This window comes from Rhea pennata, chromosome 6 (assembly GCF_028389875.1).
Source record: "Rhea pennata isolate bPtePen1 chromosome 6, bPtePen1.pri, whole genome shotgun sequence".
NCBI lineage: Eukaryota > Metazoa > Chordata > Aves > Rheiformes > Rheidae > Rhea > Rhea pennata.
Genome location: NC_084668.1, coordinates 17,229,135 through 17,242,428, shown reverse-complemented (window position 1 = coordinate 17,242,428; position 13,294 = coordinate 17,229,135).

Here is a 13,294-nt window from a genome sequence, read left to right as displayed (position 1 = left end):
CCTACCTTGGTTCTTTCCCATCAAGAGCTCTGCTTCCCTGGACTGTAGAAGCATCAAAGTGGAATCTTCCCCAGTTCATGTTACTATCTTGCCAATTCTGGCCAAAGGCAGATGGTTCTTCACAAAGCGGAATAATTTCCAGAAGAACTAAACAGTGGGAAACCAAAAAGACTTGGAAGCATTGAGGTATGGTGACTGCTCTTACAAACACAAAGTACTTTAAACCTACATACTGCAAAGGAAATAGGATGAGGATAGGCTATGCAAACGTACCTGCTTTACTGTCTCTTCAAAGTTACTGTGGCCTTTCTAGCAAGGGGAAGAGTTCTGTATTCCTCATGCTTCTGACTCCAGCTTTTCATCTGTTGAGCCACTTGCTTCTCAGTCAATAACTTTATCCCTGCAGCTTTCCAAAATTAAAGATCCCCTTTGAACTCCAAACTCCCTAAGGAAGCAGGGGGCAAATGTCAAAATTTTTCAGGTTATTCCCTTTCTGCCAAAGTGTGCAGGTGGCTGGGACATCAGAATTGTAGCAGTAAAATCCAGTGAGGCCAACAAAGAAAGGCAACACAAATGTATTGTATTTTATTAAGTCCTGTGCCACAAGGACAGGTGAGAGAGCAACAGAAGTTGGCCTGGTTCAGCCCTCTAGGGCTCCCATAGGAAACATTTGAACAAATCCTGTCAGTTTGAGCTGATGAAATCCTTCTTAGTATGTTACTATTGGTGAGATGGAACTAGAAACATTAGAGAAAGGACTTTGGCTTATGGAAGGACTGACTTTTTAAAATAAGATGTTCCTAGAAAGACTTTTTAATCTCTTTCTCTGTAATCACTTCTGAATCCTGCCCTAGTGTTTTGTCACAGCTGCAATTTCCATGCAAAGCTTCCTCAGAGATCTGCCTAGCAGACCTCCAAACTATGTGCTTTTTTGGATCTTCCACATCTACATCCACCACAGCCATGGGATGGGAGAGAAGGATAAGCAAATATCTCTGCAAGATTTTGGGGTCCAAGATGACCTTAAGGAACAAGGATGAAGAAAGGGAGCTGGAGAAAACATGATGTTTCTCATTAAAAGTAAAGGAGAAGGGGAGATAGTGTTGGCTATGGGTTTGTCATCTGCTGAGTGCATTTTCTCGCTTGTTGAACAAGTATCCCGGGGCAGCTTCCAGTCTGTCTCCAGCTCTCTCTCATATGTTTTCCTTAAGGTGTTAAGTGTCTTTCTCCCTCTTGTACTAGCTCTTACACCTTGAATGTAGTGGGCCTGCTTTGGTCTATTTTGTACAGGTCCGTATGCTCCTTTTCTTCTCTGCAGCCTATTATTTCAGTGATTAATAAGGAGAAGTTAACTAACTAGGGATTTTTCACTTCTTCTTTCCCATGTGACACTGTAATCTATTGCTGAGGGCTGGGCACAGGTATGAAATAAAAAAGTGGACATTTAGCAACAAGGCATTTCTCTTGCTGAAATGTCTCCCACCCTCTCCATGCAGAAATCACTTTGCACAGTGGAGAACTGCTGCTGGGTGGAATGTGTCAGCTGCTTACCAGTTCCTGGGCACATTACACAGCCATTGGAGAAGCAAGCTGAAGCAGTGGTATGAACACAACCATATGCTTAGCGTTAAGCCAGTGAGAAATTCCACTGAAGTCGGGGGGGGTTTGCACGTGCTTAAGAGCTTTACTGGATTGGGGCCTACTGAGAGAAGAATAGACCGTTGGTCCATCAAATGGGATTGGACCAAGAATCTTGCGCCCCTTCTCTTGCCAAATCCTGAAGGATGCCTCTGATTCACAAGTGATTAGGAGTGAAATGGGTCTTTGAAAAGAAAGGAACTCAGCTAATCAGCTGACCATAAGCTTCCTGGTTGGATGCTGCTGTGAAAAAAATGACAGCACTTGGGTTCTCTTTGTAGCATTTTTTTTCCCTTTTTTTTTATCCAGCTATCCAAACTTCGATAACTCATGATGGAATAGAATTCCTGCTCATGGGTGCTTGGCTGTTGTTATAGATGAAAAGCAATCAGATTATAATTAACAACAATATTTGCAGAGTCAGCAGCTAAGTTCCCTGACCTGCTGTGGTTGCAGAGCAACAACATTGCAGCGGGCAAAAGATTAACCACAGAGATTGTTGAAAAGAAAAGGAAAAAAAAGAAGCTGGATTTGTCAGATCAAAGAGAATAAACTTGATGATACTTAGATAGTAAATTGTCTGAGGAGGATAGATGCAGCCATAAAAGTCTATAGAAATAAACTAGAACTCAGCTGCTGAGGAACTGTCAGCAGCCTAAGGACACTGTGTGGTCTTGATTAACACAAGAGGCTAAGGGGAGAAGGGATATTCTTAGGTTCAGACCTGGAGCAGAGTCACTCCATGGCCAGAGACACATTACTTGTGGCCCTCATTCTCCTCTCCCAGGCAAAACAGTAAAATATAGAGATGAGAAAACTGATTCTTACAGGAAGACTGCTTTATGCTTCCTAATCTTTTTGGGTCCAAGTTCTCAAATGGTTTGTCTTGAATTTAGTGACACAGCTGTGCATATAGAAAAGATTCACTAATTATCTTCTAGGTGCTTTGCAAACTTCTTCTTAATTCCTTGTAAAGCAAAACTTGTTTTCCCTTTCAGATAAATACAGAGAGATATTAATCCCAACAGTAAGATGTCAGCCAATATCCTAAACCAGGAGGAAGGACTAGGGTCAAAACTAGCAAATGGGGTTGGAAGAAATAAGTTCACGGTCAGTGTGTTCTTTCATGAGCAGATTACGAAGGTTTTGGAAACTCTCATCACAGACATAGTGAAATACTGCTGGTTTGCTATAGGCAATGTCTAATCTCCACCCCCTCCATCCTCTTGTGAAATTAAAAATAAAATAATCAAGGTTTCAAATAGCTGATGAAGAAAGAGTCCTCCTTTTCCAGCTGTTTTGAACAAAAGAGGAAGGACAGAACATTGGTACTGTGTGAGCAGGAGCACGGATCTGTGCGAGCTCAGCTTTAGCAGGGTGAAAGTCAGCCATGAAGATAGGCCTAGCAAAAGTTGCATGCGTCACTTAACTCCTGGCACTAGCAATATTCATGGGACTGAGTTTTACCCTCTGGAGACACTGTAGCATTTAAGGATACATCGCGTTGAATGCTGAGGTTTTGTAATCTTTAAGAATCTTCCGTAGAAGTAACAAAATCAAGCAATGGAAGGGATGGATAGGTTTAGAAAAGGATGCAAGAGAGGGATCCAGTTCCTGATTCGCCACTGACCTAATTTTAGTTTAGGAAGGTCACTTAGATGTGGGATCTGCTATCTACAAATTAAGTGCCTATTCTAAGCCAGCTGTGTGAATTGTTTCTCATGTTAATGCAGAGAGACGTGTGCCTCCAGCACCTGTACTCACCACTGTTCTTAGGGTGGGGCATTTACCTTAGAGAAATATCACCCTCTTTCCATTGCAATGTCGTATCCTGGTTGCTCTAGTGTCTTCAGTGTGAGGATGGTCTCTGAGTGGCTCTATGCTGTGCAGAAATCACTTTTCTCCTGGATCTTTGCTGGCTATTTGGCCATTATGGTTACAATAACTGTTATTCCCTATGCAGACCTCCCCACAGATTCAAAATGTTATGTTGGAAATGGCATGCAACCCTTAGTCTGACCTGATCTTGCCTTCTGCTGAATGGCCAGCCTGTGGAGCCCATGAATTGGCGCTTGTATCTGCAGTGCCCCCAAACCAACCAGTTCTGCTGAAGTGGTCTTGCCTGTTTGTCTTATTGCTAAAGTCTGAATTCCTGTGCTCGCCTCCGCTGAGGCACAATATGTGTGTGATGTGTGGACCTATCTCCAGGTCCAAAATAAATTGAGATAACTCAGCTCTAGCACCAAGTCAGTGACTGACAATGAGAGGGCATTATTTCATTAACATCTCTCGTGGTAACAAACAGAGGCTTGTTTGTTGATGGCTGTGTTATAGGTTCTTGCCTGCAGTGTTTATTCCTATTGACCACATTGCAAATCCATTTCATCCCTTTAAAACTGTCCTTGTTCCCCATAAGGCCTAAAAAACTCTTCCAGCATTGATGATCTTCAAGAGTCTCTTCACTGGCTCCTGAACACTCCACCAAGCATTGCAGCTGTTTATAATCTTCTAGACACAAGAGTGCTAAATCTGACTGGCTGGGCTATCCTGTAGATCCACACTTCACTAGCTAAGTGGTTTGGAAAACAGAAGATGCTGTCTACAAAGAGTCTTGTAGTATAGCATCTGCAAAGGCACTGCAAAGGGCCTGAGCTGAATAAATATTTGCAATGTAGGCTGCAAGGAAACTAGTTAAGACTTCAGTGAGATACTAAAGAGGAGGTATCTTTAGGCACTCTGAGCTTATCTTACTGTTTGTCTGCATCTGACTCATCCAGATAAGTACTCCATTACTCACCATAGCCCTGAGAGCTTTGCAGTTTGGGCTAATAGTCTCCTAATGCAGGTTCAAGTGTTTATGTTGTGGATGATGAACAGAGATGGAGATATGCCTTAGACGCATGCCCTAAAACACAGCAGAGGGAAACAGAGCTCCTGAATGTACTGAGCACTGTGGGAAAGTGTTGTGGGAAAGACTTCTGCTGCCTTTACCTGATTCTTGCCTGGGTAACTGCATGCTGCAGTTTTCTAATCCCTTAGGTTAATCGCTTGGCTATAAGACTGAGACTGCATTTATATAGTCACCATATTTCACACTCATGATCTACCAGGTCTCCAGCAGGGAAGAGAGGGTTGCTATAAAAAAGTAATGTGGGCTCTCTCAGGAAGAAGGTTGCTGTGGTAGCTCAGGTCATCTTCTGACCTGGAAGGTGAAGCAAAAAAGAGAGGAACATGCATCCAGCTTCACAGTTGAAGTGTCACAGTGGCAATGAATAAAAAAGACATAAAACAGTCTTGGTTCCCACTAGGCCTACCCATTAACGTCTGTGCTGTGGCATCTTGCAATGATTTGGTCTCAAAGATAGTACCTGTTAGGTCCCACCCTGGAAATTTCTTCTTCATGAATGTCCCAAATCTTTCCAAGATTTCTCTATATTTAGCCTGTGGATGATTGCAAGTGACTCAGATGGAGAATTGTAGAAAGACATTGCCTCTCTGCTTCAAAAAACAATCCCCTGCACATTAGTAAAAATCCATGAGATTTCTTCCTACGTAGTGTCACATGGAAAGTCTTCTCCCTCGTGCTGTTTTGGAAATACAATAGTAATTTCTGTGTTATCTGCAGCTGCTATCAGCCCCCGCCCCTCAACTGAGGACTAAAATATGCATTAAAATTCTGCTGACGACTGCCAGGAGAGTTTATTATGGCCAACAGCAAGAAGTAAGTAGAATCTGAGAGATGTATGTGTTTCTGCAGAAAAAAACCTCTGTTCCTGCTTGCTGTCAGCTTTCATTACAGCAGGAGAGACTTCTTGATTGAGAAAAGATCATGTGGTGGGCAAGAGGGAGAGAGATGCCAGTATAGGTTCTATGGGTAGGCTGTTGTAATGGGATGGGGGAAGGAAAAGAAACCAGGATCTGATAGGCAAGGGGAGAGATGAAATACAAGGTAGCCCTCAGGAGCTTCAAGTGTTAGGATGACAAGATGGTTAGCTCCTCTGAATGAGGGCTTATTTAATTTTCTTTTTTTCTGCTGAGAGAAGCCCTTTTGTGTTGATTGGCACAAGTTTGGGAAGGATTAAAGAAACCCAGCAGAGACTGACTTTTCCATCTTTGCTGGAGGCATCTGTCTTTCAACAATCAAACCAGTGCTTTGCTGCAAAGGCTCAGCATATCACTGCTTGATTGCATCCAGATGGCAAGAACATCATGGCACATCTCCAATGATGCTGGTCCCCTTGGAGAGGAAGAGGGCTGAACTTCCTTCTCCCCAGTGCAACCAAGACAGATTTTCTGCACTATTTCTCTTCCCATTGCCTCTCTATTTCCACTCTTTGTGTGCTGCTTTTAGTCATGGGATAGTTTAAGTTGGAAGAGATCTCAGGACGTCTCTAATCTAAACTGCTGATCAAAGCAGAGCTAACTTCAAAATTAAGTTATGCTGCTCAGGGCCCTGTCCAGTTCAGTCTCCTATTTTTTTCTCCTAAGGTGAATAGGATAACACTGAAACTTCACAACAACAACAAAAATAGCTGGAAAATTGCCAAGACCAACATTGTCTAAGGAAAAGTCTGGCAAGGGTTGATAGGTTTGACCCTGTTTCGGATGTAGCCAAGGAGCCAGTGACTACTTAGAGGGTATCATTTTGGAGCAGGCCAGCATCTTTCTCATCCTGGTTCCTACAGCAATAAGACAACACAGTGTGCATGTGTCTGTCTCTCTTCCCCCATCTCACGTGTACTGGACCACGTTATGAGAATGGCAGCTGGCTGGAGGAGGGAAACTCTTTCAGAGCGTACGTCAGAGGAGAGCCAGGGCATGGTCTCATTCTTTTCAAACTTCAGCTGATTGGGAAGGGTGATGACTCATGAGGCACAAAGCCATAGGAAACTGGGATTCATCAGTCATTCTGGCTGCCAAATGACCTTCTTAGCTACTCATTACCTGCTGGCTAAACTAGCCTGACTCCATCCAGCAAAGCCTAGCACAGGACACTTGCTGAGATCCCCAAATTCACAGACTTGTGTTGTTTGGTTTTGCCTGATCAGAATTGGCCCCAGGTAGACAATCATGATTTGATCCAAGCGCTGTATTAGACCTTGCCTTTTCTCACCCATTACGTACATCATCTCTCTAGCCTCTTTCTGAAAAGCTAGTTATTGCTCTCATGTCTGCTGCAAAAATTTCAACAATTTAATGCCCTACAGTGGGTATGAAGAGTCAATACTGTGCTGATTTCCGTATCATTCAATGATAAAACCCATGGAGTTGTAGGAGGTGCAATTCCCCTCTGTTTCCAACACAATATCTTCACTCAGTTCCTTTGCAGCGCAAGCAATTAATAAGTGGAAACAACGGGTTTCCGGCACCCTCCATCTCTTCATGGACCAGGCCTTTATCAGAAGATTACTTTCATTTTCCCAGTTGTCAGTCTGGAAGGTGCAGCTCACACCTCCACAGTTCTGGCTTCTTTTCTTTCTTGGTAAATCTTGCATCTTTGCTGTTTCTCCTCCTGCAGACACAATTTCAGTCTCATCTTTGTCCTGATTTGCTGCTGTAGAATGTGAGGTCTTTATTATTATTTTTTTTCACTCTATAAAACAAAAATATGAAGCTAAGCACATCACGTCAAAACTTCAAGCTTGCATTTTACGATTCCTCTATAGAAAATAAGAGCTACACCTTGTTTTTCCTCTCCTTTTTACCTCTCCCTTTGTCCTTCTGCTCTCAGAGAAGATTTATGCCCTGTTATGAAAGTGCTATACCTACACGGTCAGCTCTGAGTTTCACTTGCAGTGCAATTCTGGTATGATCTTGCTTCAATGCATACTGGATTCAGGAACAGTGAGGTGTGTTCAGGTGGATGAAGCTGATCAGCCATCAACCAAACTCTTTTTTTTTGCAGTTTATTTTTTTTGGGAAGAGCCAGGAGTTCATTGAGTTTTAAGCTAATGCATTTTCTCTTTCAGCCAGAGCAGGCCATCAGCATATATGGTTATTTACAGCAGCTCAGCTGAGGGAGGGTAACCCATAAATAGCAACTCCTTGTGTCTGTTCACAGGCACATATTCTTAAAGAAGGCAGAAACTTCATGTTCCAGTCCATTCGTTAACATTCAGGAATAGGATTTTTGAAGGGAAATATCTCCCTAGGTAGGATATCCTGTAACTCCTGACCACAGGGGTTTCCTGCAACTTCACCTCCAGCATCTGGTGTTGTCTATTCTCAGAGACCGGCAGATGGGGCAGAGAGACCCCTGATCTGATTCAAGAGGACAGCAATTTCCATGAGCCAAATGCAACACTAGAGAAATATATCAAATGAATTCTAAAAGGATATCCCAGGAGAGCAATGTCTTAATTCACAGACCAGGCAAAGAGACTTGAAGAGGAAATGGCTTTCCCCTGTCATGATGGGGAGCCTCTAGAAAGGAAGGACACCTCACCTTCATAGGCTGAGCTTGCAGGCTTGGTCTGGTAGCTTTGGTGATGGAAGCATTTGGCTGAGGGTTCTCTTCCATCTGTTCCTCAGCACATTTCATAGTGTTGCCTACAAACAGCCTTAACTGGTGTCCTCTTTCCATCACTGGTTAAGTCAGAGCAGCAATTTAACATCCTCTATCATAAATGAACTGCCTCTCCAGTGAACTCTGCCTGTGTTTCGTCTTTTCTGATCGACTATACTGTTGGTTGTAGAGGTGCATTGTGCTAAGGACAAATACATGAGCAAGTACTCTTCTACCAAAATGTCTTATATTTCACCTATTTACAGTGCCAGCACCTCATCTTCTATCTCAGATGAATCAGCTCTTCTGCGGGAAAGATCTATCCTGCTGCCATCTCTCTACCGACCCTGTATTTTTGTTCGACAGGTCTGTGAGATCCCCTGGACACCACATCCCCTCTTTCTTCTCGTTAAGCTATATATTTGTACATTTTATAAACATAGAGTAGACACCTAAGTTTGATCATCTGGCTAGCTCTCTGGTCATGGATTGACAGTACTGTTTAAATATCCATTTGGGAACTTAGACCCATGGCTCACATGTAAACACTCTATTTAGGATCCACATCTGTGAGCAGCATCCCAAATGCAAATATCAACATTATATTACAGTATTTTCTACTGGAAAAACACATACAAGCTCTCGTTATCAGCAAGACCTCACTGTGCTACACACTGTAATCAGGGAAAGAGATTGAACTCTTCATCTCAGCATTTCTTAATCTAACAGGTGGAACTGGAGAGTAAGTAGTTCAGAGTGGGACTGCCAAGTTTTACCCTTGATCAGAACAGCACTAATCCCAGGAACAGAAAGGGAATAAAAGATACAATCTGTTTCAAAAATCCACATCCTTCCAGTGACAAGTGCAGGAAAACTCCCACACAAATGAAATGCCCCCAGTAACCTCATTGCTGTCTTCCAAAGAGTTAGATCTTCTATCACAATGTTAGTAGCTAACAGCTGACATCCATCACAACAAAAAGGCAAGGGAAGGCATAGGCTTGCTCTAATCCTGCACCATTGATGAGGAACAGATTTTTCACTGGCAATATTGATTCAAGCTATGCTGAACTCTGGCAATGGGAAAAGACTGAGGGCTCTTAAGATGCACATACTTTGCAGTCCCTCTTGTTGCTGACTGGCCTAGAACATATTTCTGTCCCCTCTCCTCATGGAAGCATGTTTTTACATGTAGTAACAGTGCGGTGTCTTTCCCACAGTGTATTTACAGATACGTGCGGCTCTCTGGCAGGTTCATTGTGGATGACAGAGATTTGGAAGGGTTTTACTTTGCCTGTGTTTTCTTTGGATGGTTAGACAGTATGTGTGGGTGGTGTTAGATTCCCCATCTCTTCACCTAGACCTTGTGTTAGAGGATCAGGAGGATCTGTGACAGGTGCTACAAGACGGCTCCCTAAAGGGGATTCTGTTTGTGTAGTGGTCAGGTCAATTGGTGCTATTGAAGCATATGTACCATAGTGGGTGTTGCAAGCAGGTTCCTCTAAGAAGTTTGTAGCAATGGAACTGTTTCAGCCCACTTGCTTGTGCAGTAGTCAATCCATCTGCTCCTTCAAAGTTCTTAATTAGGCTACAGGTATTTTGCATCTTGTTTGACACAGGCTCTCTCCTGGCTTATCAAGGACCATTTTGCCCTATTAATGGCCATTCTGAATGCTCTTGCCCATGCCACAATTTTTAGGCCTCGAATAGGTGGCTGTTCCATTCAAAGGAAAAGAACTGAGAAGTTCTTTATCTAACTGCAGCCTCACCCACTACATCCTTCACAGGCTGGTAAGGATCTGGAAATGGCTGAGATAATATCGAGGTAACCAACAATTTAATGAACTGAATCTCAAAAGCTTCCTGTAGCATAATGATGATTCATGAGCTGCATTAAGGATCCTGGAAGATTCTTGTCTTAGCTCAGACTCCCATTTTATCAGATGCACAGCAGATAATTTCATGATTCAGATAAGTTCACAGATTAACAAACTGGGGGCTTTAGTATTCGAATTCATGACAGTGCCCTTACTGCTAAGTAAGAAAGACTGAGGGAGTTCAAGATACCTGTCCAGTGGTACTGTACTAGGGATTCATTTTTTACTCATATAAATTTCAGTATATAGAAGTTTCCCGAGTTTAAATGGATCTTGTCAAAATGTCTCTCAGATAAATACCTAGAATGAGATCCTTGTGGCCTGAGAGAATACTAGCATAATGGATTATGCTAGTATTAAAGCAGGTAAAGGAAATAATTACTGGCTTGAGGAAATAGAAAAATCAAAAGGAGGAGCCATTTTTTTTCCAGCCCTGATGACAGTGAGGAAAATTTCATTAGCTTTAAAGAACTTTGCTTTACCCTTTTATTTCCACCAGAAAATTGAATTCTCCGTGCTCATTCGTGGTTCGAATTCCTTACTGAAACTAAACTATGCTTACAGTATTTTCTTATTACCAGTGCTATTGTGATAGTGCCTCTGAGCCCAAGGCATGGGGCTGCCATGGACTGTACAAGCACAGAGTAAAACCATGAGCCCATTCCTAAAGATCTCACAGGCAATACTTGGAGCACAGAGCAGTAGTGGAAGACAAGGTGAAACAGGACAATGGCTGAAGAGGGAACTTACAGCCCCGTCTTTGTCACGAATCAGAAACTCTTTCCACTAGCCTTAGGAACAGAAAGAGGATAGGCTAGTGATTAGGGGGCTTCTTTGGCAGTCAGAGGCTTCCTGTGATCCCTCTGGATGTCTGCTGCTACTTTAGGGACAGGAATAATTATACTACTCTCCCCCACCCCCCAGTCTTTCCTCTCAAGGTGTTGGGAACACAAATGCAATGAGATCCCACAAAGTGTGTTTAGGGACTACTCTCCTACAGCCACTTGTACTTATCCTGCCATTATCATCCCAGAACATTGGGAGTTCTCAGATTAATGCTCCATATAGCCTGTTAAACTGTTTTTGATGACAAGCCAATGCTGGATGTTTCAAAAGATGGAGCCATTTCCCCCTACACTACTCAGCATCATAATTCAGATGGGCCTTGGCACCGGCACTGTATGATACAGGGAGGAAATTCTTGCCTGATCCCAGCTGATGGTCTGCCCAGACCTAGAAACACAAGGATTGATGGCTTCTGTAAACAACTTTGCTGCTAGCATTGCTGTCTGTGCTGCTGAATGATCCCTGCCTGTCTACCCAGGGCCTGCTTCTCCCTCTCTTTGCTTGGTGCTGACACCTTTTAGCAGCTAACAGATCACTATCCCTTTACGTCTTGCCCCAAGTGAGACATATTTCACTCACAAAGAGTTTGAGTGTGAGGAAGGCTCTGAGATTCAAACCTTTTCCTTTTGGGCATTGCTCTGCATCTGGGATTAATTTTTCCTCTTCCATGCCTTTAATTAGTGCTTTTAAGAGGGATAGGAGATGAGCCCACAATGTATTTATTGATCCCAGGAGAGGTGAATGCATCTGTTTAGTATTATTAAGATATCACTGATGTGTCGGTTTCCCCAAAAGACTGGAAAAGGGATGACATTTGTATGGCTCTCACAGGATGGTGTAGAGCAGGGGAAAGGGCTCTTTGCTCAGTGATACCCCCATGTGCAAGGAAGAGATGCACACAGAGAGGCTCCCGGTCTCAAAATACAGAGTCCTCTGTGTTTTCTGGTTGTGTTTGATGGGAGGAAAGGCTGTATGCTAAGCTTCCCACTCACCAGCCACTTCATGGCAAGATTTCAATTGCTTTACATCTTAAAGGTATTCTATTTGCCCCATCCCTCATTTTTGGGCCTCCTACAGAGATCTGCCTACTTGCTAAAGACATCAGCTCCCCAGCTTTCTTCCTGGGAATTAAATGCACATCTATATTCTCTCTCTCTCTTCTCCAGCTCCTTCCTCCCGAGCTACTATCTGCCTGGACATGAAAGCCAGCCTTGTTCATCCTGCCCGACCACAAGGTGCCTCCTGTATCCTAGCAGGTCTCAGTCACAACCCCCAACTGCTGTTCTTGTCACCTAAACAGGTAAGCTGACTCTGACTTATGGTGGGAAACTAGCTGAACTCCAGGACCCTGGAAGGGAGGCTTAACAGCATTTTTGGAGGGGGATAAATGTGGAAAATCCTAAATAACACCTGTTACAGTGTGAACTATGCCTAAAATGGAGTGAAAGCAGATGGATCCAACAAACCATGCGCTCCAGCCAATTCAACATCATTGCAACAGGATCTTCCAGAAGCTCCTGGGCATGTGAAAAGGGCATGAAACCAACATGGGTAAAAGTGCTAGAGTCCTTTATAGACTACTTTCAACCAGCCCTGAACCTGTGCTCTCAGACCCACATAGGCTAGCTTTTGCAAAATAACTGCCTTTGGGGCAGGTGAGCTCACTGTTAGCCATTCTCTACTCAAGTATCTCAAGGCTTCCCCAGTGAACATCACTACATAGTTCAGCCCAAACCAACAGGGCTTAAGAACAAGGCGATGAATGTCCTTCTGAAGCTACATCTGCCTCCCCACTGCCTACAGAAAAGGATCTTGAGGGCTATTCTAGAACAGATCTCTGCCTCTCAGACAACCTTCTTTAGATGGGAAGAATCCACTATCTTTTACTGTTTACGCTGGTCCCCAATGACTTTGCAGGCTGGATGCAGCTGTCTCATCTCAGCTTCACAGACTAGGTCACTGGTCAAACCACTACTCTACCATGTAAAGAGAGCACAAAAGTGTCCTGGATCCCAGGCTAAAGTAGAAAACTTTTTTTTTTTTTTTTTTTTTTTTTTTTTAAGTGAAACCATTATCTGACATAGATGCTCTCAACCCCTCCCCTAAAAGTTAAATAAACAGTAACTACTGTTCTGCTCTGACAAGAAATAATTCCAGTTCTCTGCCCAGGAGAAGGGAAAGTGTCTTCTCCCTTTGGGTTTTGAGTCTCTTTGTGTTTATGTAAAGACCAAAGATCCTGACAATAAAGTGTAATATCAAAACCAGAAAGAGGTAAGAAAGAGAAATTCATCTTTCAAAATAATTTCAATATTCACTTGATCCTCTAGGTCCTTGCAGGGGGGACCCATATCCTATCACACACCTGACATTGCCCCTAGCAAAATTAGTCACGATGGCCCCATGCAGGTTTTGGATTTATTGTCTGCAA